The sequence below is a fragment of the Anas platyrhynchos genome, chromosome 6, assembly GCF_047663525.1.
Source record: "Anas platyrhynchos isolate ZD024472 breed Pekin duck chromosome 6, IASCAAS_PekinDuck_T2T, whole genome shotgun sequence".
NCBI lineage: Eukaryota > Metazoa > Chordata > Aves > Anseriformes > Anatidae > Anas > Anas platyrhynchos.
In genome coordinates this window covers 6,122,138-6,132,997 of record NC_092592.1, presented here as the reverse complement: position 1 = coordinate 6,132,997, position 10,860 = coordinate 6,122,138, and positions in this window count along the sequence as shown.

The window sequence follows — 10,860 nt, the reverse complement described above, 5'->3', positions numbered from 1 at the left end:
GCTCCTCATGCATGCCAGCACAGGGCAGAGTTGGGTGGTGTCTTCTCCCCTTTTCCTATGCGTTTTCTGCCTCACATCCCAATCTTGAGTTTCCTTGCTTCCTTTCCCTCTTCTTTTTAAGTTAGACATACTTGTTCCTTTTCTTTCCTTGCTTTACTCTTGCCACATCTCTCTGAAATTAACCCTAACATACCAGGAAAACCTGCTGGCTTTGAAGACTTGCAGGAAGGAGATGTCATGGGTTTAGGTTATTGATTTCCGGACAGACCACAGACTTTGTTGACCCAGATTTCTGGGTTGGTAAGAATTAAAAATATTTCATACCACTCTGACTTTAACAGGAGGGACAAAACCATATGAAACTCTGTAAATGACTTCAAGGAATGCACAAGGGAAAGCCTTTTCCATTAAAAAGCAGCAAGAAATCTAGATTCATTTTTGCCTCTGCTTCAGACTCTGCCAAGGGTTGAAGTTGTTCTTGGTTTTTCTTCTGTGGAAATTGTTGAAGGCATCTGGCCTTTAAAAAAGCTCAACGTAAAATGTCAGCTTTCCACAGAAATGCTCAGTTTGAAATTGCTCGCTGTTTGAGTGCTAGTGCTGGAGCTGACAAGGAATAGAGATTTCCTCCTTCTGTCCCTCCCTCCCTCACCAGGCATCTCCTCTAACACTTGCCTGACTCCCTGTTCCTGTGCTGAAGATGCATTGGAATAATTGTCTGCGTAATTACAAATAAGTGCGTGTTTGACCATGGTTATGTATGCCTGTAGTGAGCCCCAGAGATCAACTGATCGATTTGAGTTGGGAATGTAACTTTGCATGCAACTTTGATGATGAGATGCTGAGCCAAAAATGCAGGCGGCCTGTCTGATTTTGCTGCGTTTCTCCCTGATGGACAGCGCTGCAGAGTAGTGTCAGTGTCTTCTCTCAAGAAAAATCCAGAGCATGTTCTTATTTCAAAACAAAACAAAACGAAAACCTTTATAAAGTTAAGGAATGTATGAAGGAGGGGGTGAAGTTGCCAACATGTTTTTCTGAAGGCAGATGCTTGTTGTTAATGAGTGCCAGTACATCTTATTTATAAAAGGTTAACTAGGTATATTTATTTACAGAGTAAGTGCTAAGCTGTGCTTAGTTCTTGCACAAAGAAATAATCTTGTGGTCTCCAGAGACTCAGTCTAGGCAAGCACTTGTGCCTGTGACAGCCCTCAAAGGAATTCCTGTGGCTCTGGAAGCACAAAAGCTGTAAGGGCTTAGCACTTGGGCCCCTGGGACTGACGGCTCTTTGGAGTTCTTGTTGGCGGCATCCCTATCCGTTGGCTCAAAGGGTGCAGATTTGGGGTGTTTCTGTGCCCATCACCCTTTCGTGCACCTGAGCGGCAGTGATCAGAGTTTCCTCCTTGCCTCAGGAGGAAATAATGAAGGACAGCATTACTGGGAGTTAAACAAAGGGATGAGGGAAATATGTTCTATACATGAAATTTAATGCGCTTTGTCTTAACAAGTGTTCAGAGCAAGCACAGGGAATAATCCATGTTTCGGTTAGTTTGGAGCTGCGTTTGTGAAAATCCCTTGGGTTAAATCAACATGCAGGGCTGGAATCCGTCACTGCAATAGGCAGGGTCTGAGGGTGAGCCTACTGCAAGGTGTTAACCTTGCGTGATTGCCAGGGTAGCCGAATCCTTAGGTTTGTTAAATCATCCCTGCTGAGGTCGCAGGATCCTAAGTAAAGGGAATTAAATCATAACATAGGCTTAAATACATATATTTGGATAGGGATAGAATCAAAGATGTGGGATATAATTTTAAAAAATGTATTTAAACATCAAAGATAGAAGGATGTGACTTGGATATAGAGTCTGCTTGGGTACCTAGAGGACAAGGACAGCTGTTTGCACCTGTGGACACCCAAATAGCTCAGGAAAGGGTCCTGTGCTTTAAGCAGAGAACTCGGGATCAGTCTTTCTTGCCCAGTTTGTTTTATCTTTCCAGTGAGCCTGTTAGGAACTCATTAGTTTATCTGTGAACAATAAGCCCAGAACAAAGCAGATCCTTGTCTGCATGAAGTACACCGGAGGGGCAGAACACTGAATGTCAAGAAGACGGAGAGATGCGATAATGGCAAGAGTGGGTTAGACACTAAAACCACGTTTATATTTGGATTTTTCTTTTACTGGTAGTTTCATTTTTCAATTACCAACATTAACTCAGTACATAGCTCAACCAGAAGGCAAAGATAATAATACAACTGATAACACGTTCCCGGAGGAGAAATGGAAGAACTGTACTCATGCATATAATACCAAACTGTCATTTGCAGCCAAATTATGACACAGAAAACTTAACTCTATTAGCCAGTTCTGCGGTCTGCTTGTATTTGTACGTTTGCATTTGTACATCACAACCCTCCTCAAGATACGCTTTGGCATTGTATCCAGCTTACAACAACAGAAAGCATCCAGCCCTGTAGGAAGTTAGCAAAATGCGTGTCCTGTGCATGGCCATGGCTGCCCTGGCAGAGCAGCACTGCAGGGGCAGAGCCTTAACAGAGGCAGCTGGCACCGGGGGTGGCATTGCCTGGGATCTGTGGAGGAGTTGTGTTGCTGTAGTGTGGTGAAGGGAGGAGGGGTGGAGCGTGTAAATTTTCCTTTTTTTGCCATCGTTGTGGAATTATCTGGTGTCAGAAAGGAGAGGGAGCAACAGCGTCTGTGAACCCTTATAAACACTTTTGTCCCCAAACCTCTTTGCAAAGAGCTGAAGGAATATACGATCTATTTCTCAACCTACAGGAAACGTGGACTCAGGAGGCAGGTCATAGCAGGCACTATTTGCTTTAGGAGAAGTTCTCTAATCCTGATCTGTAGGAAGTCTGTCTCAGGCTGGAACAGGTTCCAGCGACAGATTGCTGAGCCATCGGCTGTTTTAACATAGCTGACTTCTGCAGCAGTCTGGGTAACTGGGTACTGATGGGGATGGCAGTCCAATGGGGCACATTTCTTAGAGCAGCGTGTTTGAGATGAAGATCTGGCAGGTAGGCTGGCACCTGGAAGGCAGGAGTAGCTCGACCAGGAACACCCAGAGGCGTGCCAGTGAAACATGAGGTTCTCTTGCAGCCTCTCTAACTCTTGAAAACAGGACACTTAGATGCCTGTGGACTGGAGGGCTAAGCAGTTCATTAGCATACATTCCCCTTTCCAAACACGGACTCGGAAGACCCATCTGAATTTGTGTGTGAGCCAGTGCAGGCCCACAAACATCAACGGCTCCTGAGCAATTGTGTCCTGGCAGCTGGAGGGAACATCAAAACAAACCTCTGCAGACTGTTGCACAGCAAAGGTAATTGGAGATTTTGGAAAGCTACGAACAGCACTGTGATAACTCTGTCGTTTGGTTCTGGTGTTGGTCTCTGCCTAGAGAATTTTATTTGAAATCTGCCAGCCTAAGGTGAAGTGCCAGTAAATGAGGTTATAAGTGTAGAGAATCTCTCTGATTGCATAAAAGAAAATGGAGGTGAGGAAGTGGTGGAAGGTAGAAATGCCTGCAAGACAAAATGTTTGAAAGCGTTGCATAGCAAACCCCTAATTGGATGTATTTTTTTTCCCCAAAAAGCGTTACGATGGATGCCAGAGAAAGCGGTAAGAAATCTGGTGTCCAGATGCATTTGTATCTTACAGCTAAATCTAAAACTCCCATTGACAGCTGGTGTCTGCAAATGATTTCTGGAAGCAGATGATCGCAGGGAATTACCACTGAGCAAACCGGTGCGGCAGCCAGGCAGCAGCACTGGGTTACACGGACCTCTGCCCCCTGCCCTCCAGCTCCTGAACTCACTGTCACGACAGAGCCTTGCACATGGGGGGTGGCTGCCCTCAACTGACAGTAAGCATTCGGGCAAAGATCTGAGATAATTTGGGCATGTTCCTCTTGGCTTCAATACTGGGAGTGTGGCCCAGTTAAGAACCGTGGGATTTAGCGAGCCTCCGTGGGTTTGAGCTGTGGATTTGTAGTTCATGTGCAGAACAGAGGCTGGACATCTTTATCACGAACCGATGCAGCTGTGTGTGCCTGTGTGGGCGTGAGAGGAGGGAAAAGTGCAAGCCTCAAGTACAGAAAATATCATTTTCTCAACCAGATGAAAAGGCAATTAGCTACGCTTTATCATTAGTACCATCCAGCTTCTCCATTAACAACAGCTAATGAGAAAAATAAGTTGCACAAAGAAAATTAGACCATGGAGAGACTAATGGGGCGGGGGGGAAGAGTCACTGGGACATCAGACTCAGAGACCCTGTTAGAGTAAGCAGGCTCCTGGTTAAAATGTCAGGTGCCCTAACGAAGCATGGACGGTACCTTGGTATTCTTCTGTCAGTGACGAGCCTCAACCAACTCGTGTCGCTGGGCTCCAGCCTCCACAACTTGCTGATGGGGGTTTCTTTGGGGAAAAACAGGCTACCAGCTCCGTGACAAGGTGTCAGCATTTCCCCATGCCTTCTCTGGACTGAGCTGGCAGAACTGAGAACTCCCAAAAATAAGCCCGGGGCACAGGCTGGGAGGTGCAGGGCAGTCCCTGTGGCCAAGGGGCAGCCTTTCTCTCTGGCAAGCCAAATGGCGCGAGGGAGCCAGCCCCAGAAAAGGGGCCCTCAGCCCCCAACCCTCGCTGAGCATCTGGGCCCTCTGACTGCCAGCTGGGGCGGCAGAAAGGAGACGAGAAGAGCCAGGCGAGCAGCAGGCCTCCTTGGTGAGTCTACACTGCCTATCTATGATGCTTGGCAGGATTTTCTTATTTAATCCTTGTGAATCTGGGCACTTCTGGAAACCTCCTCGGGTTTGTTTCTCCCTTTGAGTGATGCAGAGGTTCTGCTGCATCCAGGTGGGATCTGTTCAAACAAGTCAGAGATGTGAGGCTTTTTTAGGCAGCACTGCACACAGACATATCACTACAGGCACATCCTCAGGCATTCAGGGAGCGCCACAAGCAGTGCAATAGAGTTTTTCCCAGATGCTCATGTACCTTGAAACCTAGCCATACTTCCAGTAGATGCTGTGCAGGTTTTGAAGCTTCTTAGACCTGCCACAGCCTTTGCTTGGGAGAACTGCTGCAGTTATTACCCTGTGGGCAATCCAAAGGCCTCCATTGGATTTGATGCGTATTGAGAAGCTTGGAGTAAGTCATCCCTGTGAGCCTGCACTTGTGGTGTCTCTCTGAAGGGCAGGTAAGAAGGAAGGGACTTGCTAGTGAGCGTGGCTCTTTTCAGTGCACTGCATGCGGTTGTAGCCTTTTTATACAGCAAACACCACGCAGGCAGTGAGGAAGGAGGAGCAGCCGTGGTGTTATGTGAGTGTACCTGCTCTCAGAATGAACAGTGCTAATCGTGACGGGAGCAGCTAAAGGCAAAGGCAGGTGATAATATTTCCCATCCAGTAACACAACAAATGCCAAAATACTGCTTCCTGAGCATTACTTCTGTTTGTGAAATCTATTTTCTTTTTCTGCAGTGATTACATTTAAGTTAACATTATTGTTTAGCCCTTTTTGATCAGTAGACTGCCAATTAACTCTGTGTATATATTATGTTTTATTTTACAAATCATATCCTCTCAGGTAAATCGTTCAAATACTGGTTAATGCTACTTGAAAGCAATGAAACTTTCAGTATTATCTTGTACATGTAGCAATAAGGTAATGGAAAGCACTTTTTGCACTCAATTACTTCAGCTAAATGTCCAATAAATAACTTTGGCTCCTAGGCTTAAGTGTGAGATAGTTTTCAGTTAATATACAACTTGCCAGTCTTCCTCAAGAAGAAGTAAGAAAGTAAGGTGGTTTGAGGTATAGAGGAAACCATCAAATCAATTATCATCAACAACGTGTAGCAACTTTGACAACCTTTGTGCTACTTTTGGAGAGTTTTTAAGCTGCATATCCAGGAACGTTTCAGGTGCAGATGCCGTTTCGATGGGAGTGGGAGACTGAAGCAGGGCTCCCCTCTCCTCCACTGTCCTGTATGTGCAAACAGGGAGAGTGGCAGGGATTTGGGGAATTGGACTCGCCTGGGCAAACCTTTCCGTGTTCTGTACAGCTTGTGTTGTGATGAATAAAGGGCTAGGAAAAAGAGGCCTCTCAAGTCTGTGGAAAGAAGGGAGGTAATGTGGGAGGGTCTAGGATTAAATTTTCTCGATTCCTTTTGAGGGTTTTTTACTCAGTTACATGTGGCCATTGTGTATTGATGTGACAGTTTATAGGGAATTGCAGGGGGAAGGGGGCTCAGCCTCCTGTATAGCAGCCAAGGTCCTGTAGAGGGACTGTGGAGTCCTCTGGAAACACGGCAAGCTGAGCAAATGTAAGATGAAGCCCCATGAAGGTTTCCTGCAGGTGCTTGAGTTACTGAGTTTGCAGCCGTGGTATTTGTCTGTGTGTATGTCCACACATGTGCACACACACACATATATATAAATAAAGGGACAACGTACTCCTGGATAGGAGTAAAGAGTTACTGCTTCAGGTGCCGTGTTTATTGCAAAAAGGAAATCAGTAGTAGAGGCCTGTCTGGCTTTGATGCAGTGGATTTCACCAGGGTGCTCTCAAATCCTTCCTTTGTGCAATAATAATTTAGAAATTGGCTGTTTTGTTCAGAATTTTCAGGCTCTTTGCACCAGCAATGAGCTCTGTCAATTCCCTCTTCTACCCCAGTTTTTTTCTTTCTCTCCGTGCTTCTGCTTATTCTTGTGCATAAATCCCAACCAAAAAGTGTTTAAACCAAATCTGAGGGAATTAATTCCTTTACCCATATTGCTTGTGCTGTGGTTTTTGCTTTTGTTGTTGTATAGTTCCAGCTACCTCCAGAAGGGGAGTTACTTTCTCCTCAAATGTACACTGAGTGGAGAGCGGCTGTTCTGCTGCTCACCACCCAACCCCTGCAATGAGGACAACAGACATAAAAATAGTTTTATCGAAATGTTGTTAGAGGTTATGTTAGAGTGGAGGAGCTACCTTGCTACCATGACAGCCATACAGGGAAGATAGTTTTCTTCCTACAATGTAGTCAGTAAGCAACAATCAATCAATCTCATTATGAATAAGCTGATAAAATTACGTGGTTTTTTTTTTTTTTAGTTCAAGGACTAAAAAGGTTAAAATCTTTCTGGGGGAGGCAGAGAGAGAGGGAGTATGGTGGTAGAGCAGCTTAGTCAGAAGATGGATGAGGAGACGGGAGCTTGATATTGATCTCTGTCTGTGAATTAGGTGGGTACTGTCTGATAAAACATCTCTATTTCTCTAGGTGTCATCACACATTTCCAAAATATCCTACTTACTTGCTGGCTGTTCTGCCTCGTAAGCGAGGCTTGTTCTGCCCCCATATTGGGACTATTTATCAGAAGAATTGAATGGAGATGTTAAACTAACAAATGCAGCAGTGTGAGGGTACAGGCAATTAAAACGTTCTGTTTGACATATCAAGCCTGAGTTTCCATTTGGGGGAAATGTGCCTTCTCAGATTACATTAGCCTGGCTTTAAATATCACAGGTACAAATGATGCAGAAACCTCCTGCATTCAACAGTGCTACTGTTATCTGAAATAAAGCCATCTAATGCATTTATTCTGAACAAACGGGCACAACAGCCGAGTAAATGCAGCTCCTGAGTGAAGGGGGAGGCGGTGGCCCTATCTCACAGATATTTCTTGTGCAGCTCTTACTCTGTCGGTGGGATGTGGGGCACCCAGCTGGGGCTGGCCCTGGGCACCAGCACCCCAGGGCAGGGCAGGAGGCTGCAGAGCCTCTGTACCAGGGTTAGGAGGAAGGGAAATTGAAGAAACCGTGGCTGGGAAAAAAGATGGGGACTTCCACGTAATGTGTTCGCAAGATCTGTAGTCGTAATGTTGCCTAGGTAATACAGCAAGAGGATCGGCGACGTGGCCATAAGAAATGCCCAGGGAGGACAGCCTGAGTAACGGCGTGGTGCTCTGAGGCTCTAACGGCTGTAAATATTAACGAGACGGTGACCAGCTCTTCAGGAGGACTGTTTTACTAAAAATCAATAATACACAGCTTCTGCCATGGACGGCATTTGTCTGGGTTCGAGCTTTCCTCCTAAAACACTCCTTTTTGCATCTGCAAATGGGGATACATGTGTGACCAGGAGCCCTGCACACGCAGATTGCTGCTCAGCAGATCCTCTGTCTTACTATTTTTTCAGTCAGGTAAAGTTGCCTGAACTCATACATGGCACGTGGACCTGTTTTGTCATTTTTTAGTGCTGCTAGAGGTAGTCAGCCTTAGCCAGGGAAAGCCTTTATCTTCTGTCACTTCTCATCTCTTTGGCTTTGTAAGAAATCCTGTTTACTATTAGCATGACTTATGTCAACCAGAGGTAGTGACTAGATTAGCTTACGTGCTTGTAAAGCTCTTAGAGTACAGGACCTTCGTGAATTATAAACCCAGCCAGCACCTACGCTCAAACACCCTTTCTGTTTAATAACACACAGTAGATCATTCATTTTCCGTCTAAGCAAGTTAACATCGTGGACCTTCAGTGCATGCGACACAGCCAGTCTCACCTGGATTCTAAACGCATCTCCAGGTACGGGTGGGCACCAAGATACCTGCTGGAGGCAGGAGTGCTGCTGAGTGCTGGGTGTAGCTCCTGGAGTGGCCGTGTGGGAAGGAGCTGCGCTGGGAAGTTCCGGCTGACCAGCACTGACAGCAAATCGCTGCGAGGAGAAGGGTTGGCAGGCACTGAGCTAAAAAGCAAACAAACTTGGTTCAAGTCCGTAATGTAGTCCGATGCCTGAAGAGCTCCTAAGACCAACAAGCTTGTATTGAAGCCTTGTTACAGTGTCTTTAAGCCCCTTTTTATTTATTATTAGGGGAAGTGAGAAAGTGGTTTTGCATTTTCTTCCAGTTATACTGCAAACATACGAAAGGGCTCTCCGAGCAACTCCCTGTGGGAGTGTTGCCAAAAGTTTACTGTGAAGCATTTCCACTGATCTTCACTTTCATTAGTTAAGGGCTAACGGTTGCAGCTTGTCCAAATAAGAAATGAAGGTGGGTTCAAAGCACAGGGATTTGGTTTCTTCTCTTTGCAAAGATGTTCTCCAGAAACTTTGTTAACAGCAGGCAAGGTGGGTTGTGCTCACCCAAAAGGTCGGCGTCGGTGTTCAGTGGCAAAGCAAGCAGGCTCCCTTCTGGACAGGTTTAAGATTAACGCTTCCCAGAAAGCAGATCGATCTTATACATAGCTGGCTTTTGCTCATATCATTGGCTTATGTCAAGAATGAAAATTACTTCAGAAAAGAAAAATAAAAGAAACTTCGTGACTTCGTATTTTATACTTGGAAATCCAGGTTTCTGCCACTTTTAGACGATTACGTTTATATATGTCCTCTTGCTTTTGCTTTTATTGCTCTTTCTTCTAATTATATTGCATATGGAAGCTTGGTCTCTCCTTATTTCTTGGATTGCCACAACTGACATGTTAAAGAAGATGAATATCATCTCAAGGAAAAATCCTTATTTTAATGTGCTTAGCGAAAACGTGCATCAGCAAAATAAATTGGAAAGCTGCTGGCCTTTTCCTTCTAGTTTATTATCCAAGTGCATGACCAAATTCCTTTCTCTGGGTAAGAAATTTCATAGTGAGTGTACTGTACTACCTCCCACCCGCTGGGATTTACATCCTTTTAATGCTTTTATAATAATTTGGAACAGCACAAGCATTGCAGTGTGTTAGAAATGAGCTGAGGTCGGGGTGTTTTTCTGTGTTTCTGAGAAATATTCTCAACCATTCCTCTAGAACCCAAGCCATCCACTTGAATTATTTATCTAGTTACCACTTGCAGTGGACATTCAACTTTTGCCACCAGTTGCATTGTAATTGCACGCTGGAAATTTGTAAAGGATGAGGTTTTTATTCAGGGAAATTATTCAAACTGTTGATGGTGATTATTTATGAAAACACCTTTTGAATTAATCTGATTTTATTAGCAATGAAAATTGTGTTGGTAATGAAAAATGTTAACTGCTGCTCATATAAATGAAAAAAAAAAAAGACACTTTGTATTTTGCAATGTGTCATATAGGAGAAAATGTTCTTACATTAAGCATTCGCTGATAAGTAGGCATGTACTGCCTTTCTTCTGATAACAGGTTTTCCTCAAATGCTGATTCAGGTTTGCTAAGTCTTTAGCGCAGCGCTGCAGGCAATGAAATTACTTTGTCTTATAACAAATTATTCAGAAACTTTGTATTAGATGGAGGACAGCCAAGTCTCTACTCTGGGCTACAAATAATCCAGACAGAAGCAGTAGTCGTATGAGCCTTTCATATATTACAGCTGCCAGGAAATCAAATACCTTTTCTTAGCATTAATGTCTGACTACAAGAAACTTCTCTGTGCGACACCAGAGGTGCATTTTGGTGCTGGGAACACCCAGGCCTACGTGGGACACAGGAGAGTCTTCCTGCAGCCCCTGGTGAAGGCGCTGTCTTGCTCTCCTCCTGGTTCGGGTGCAGCAGGTAAGTCACAGCACGCTCACTCCTGTTCCAGGCAACAGTCCCTATTTTTCCTTGTGCTGCGTTAATCCAAGGCTATAGTTCCTTCAACTTAAGCTTTCGGCCAGGTGCTGCTCGCAGCGGTCATAGGCAATCTCTGGGCTGCTTTTCCTGGTGCTTACATCACTTGGGAGATGACCGTGCACACAGGAGATGTCTTTGTCCATGATAAATGCCCTCATGCTGCAGGCTTGCCTGAGTGTACAGGGGATGCCCGTGCAAACTCAGCAGGTGCTTCCTCCTGGATTTGTGGATTTTGCACCAAAACAACAGGAAGCACGAGTGGTTTTGCTCAAGAAGGGCTCACTGTT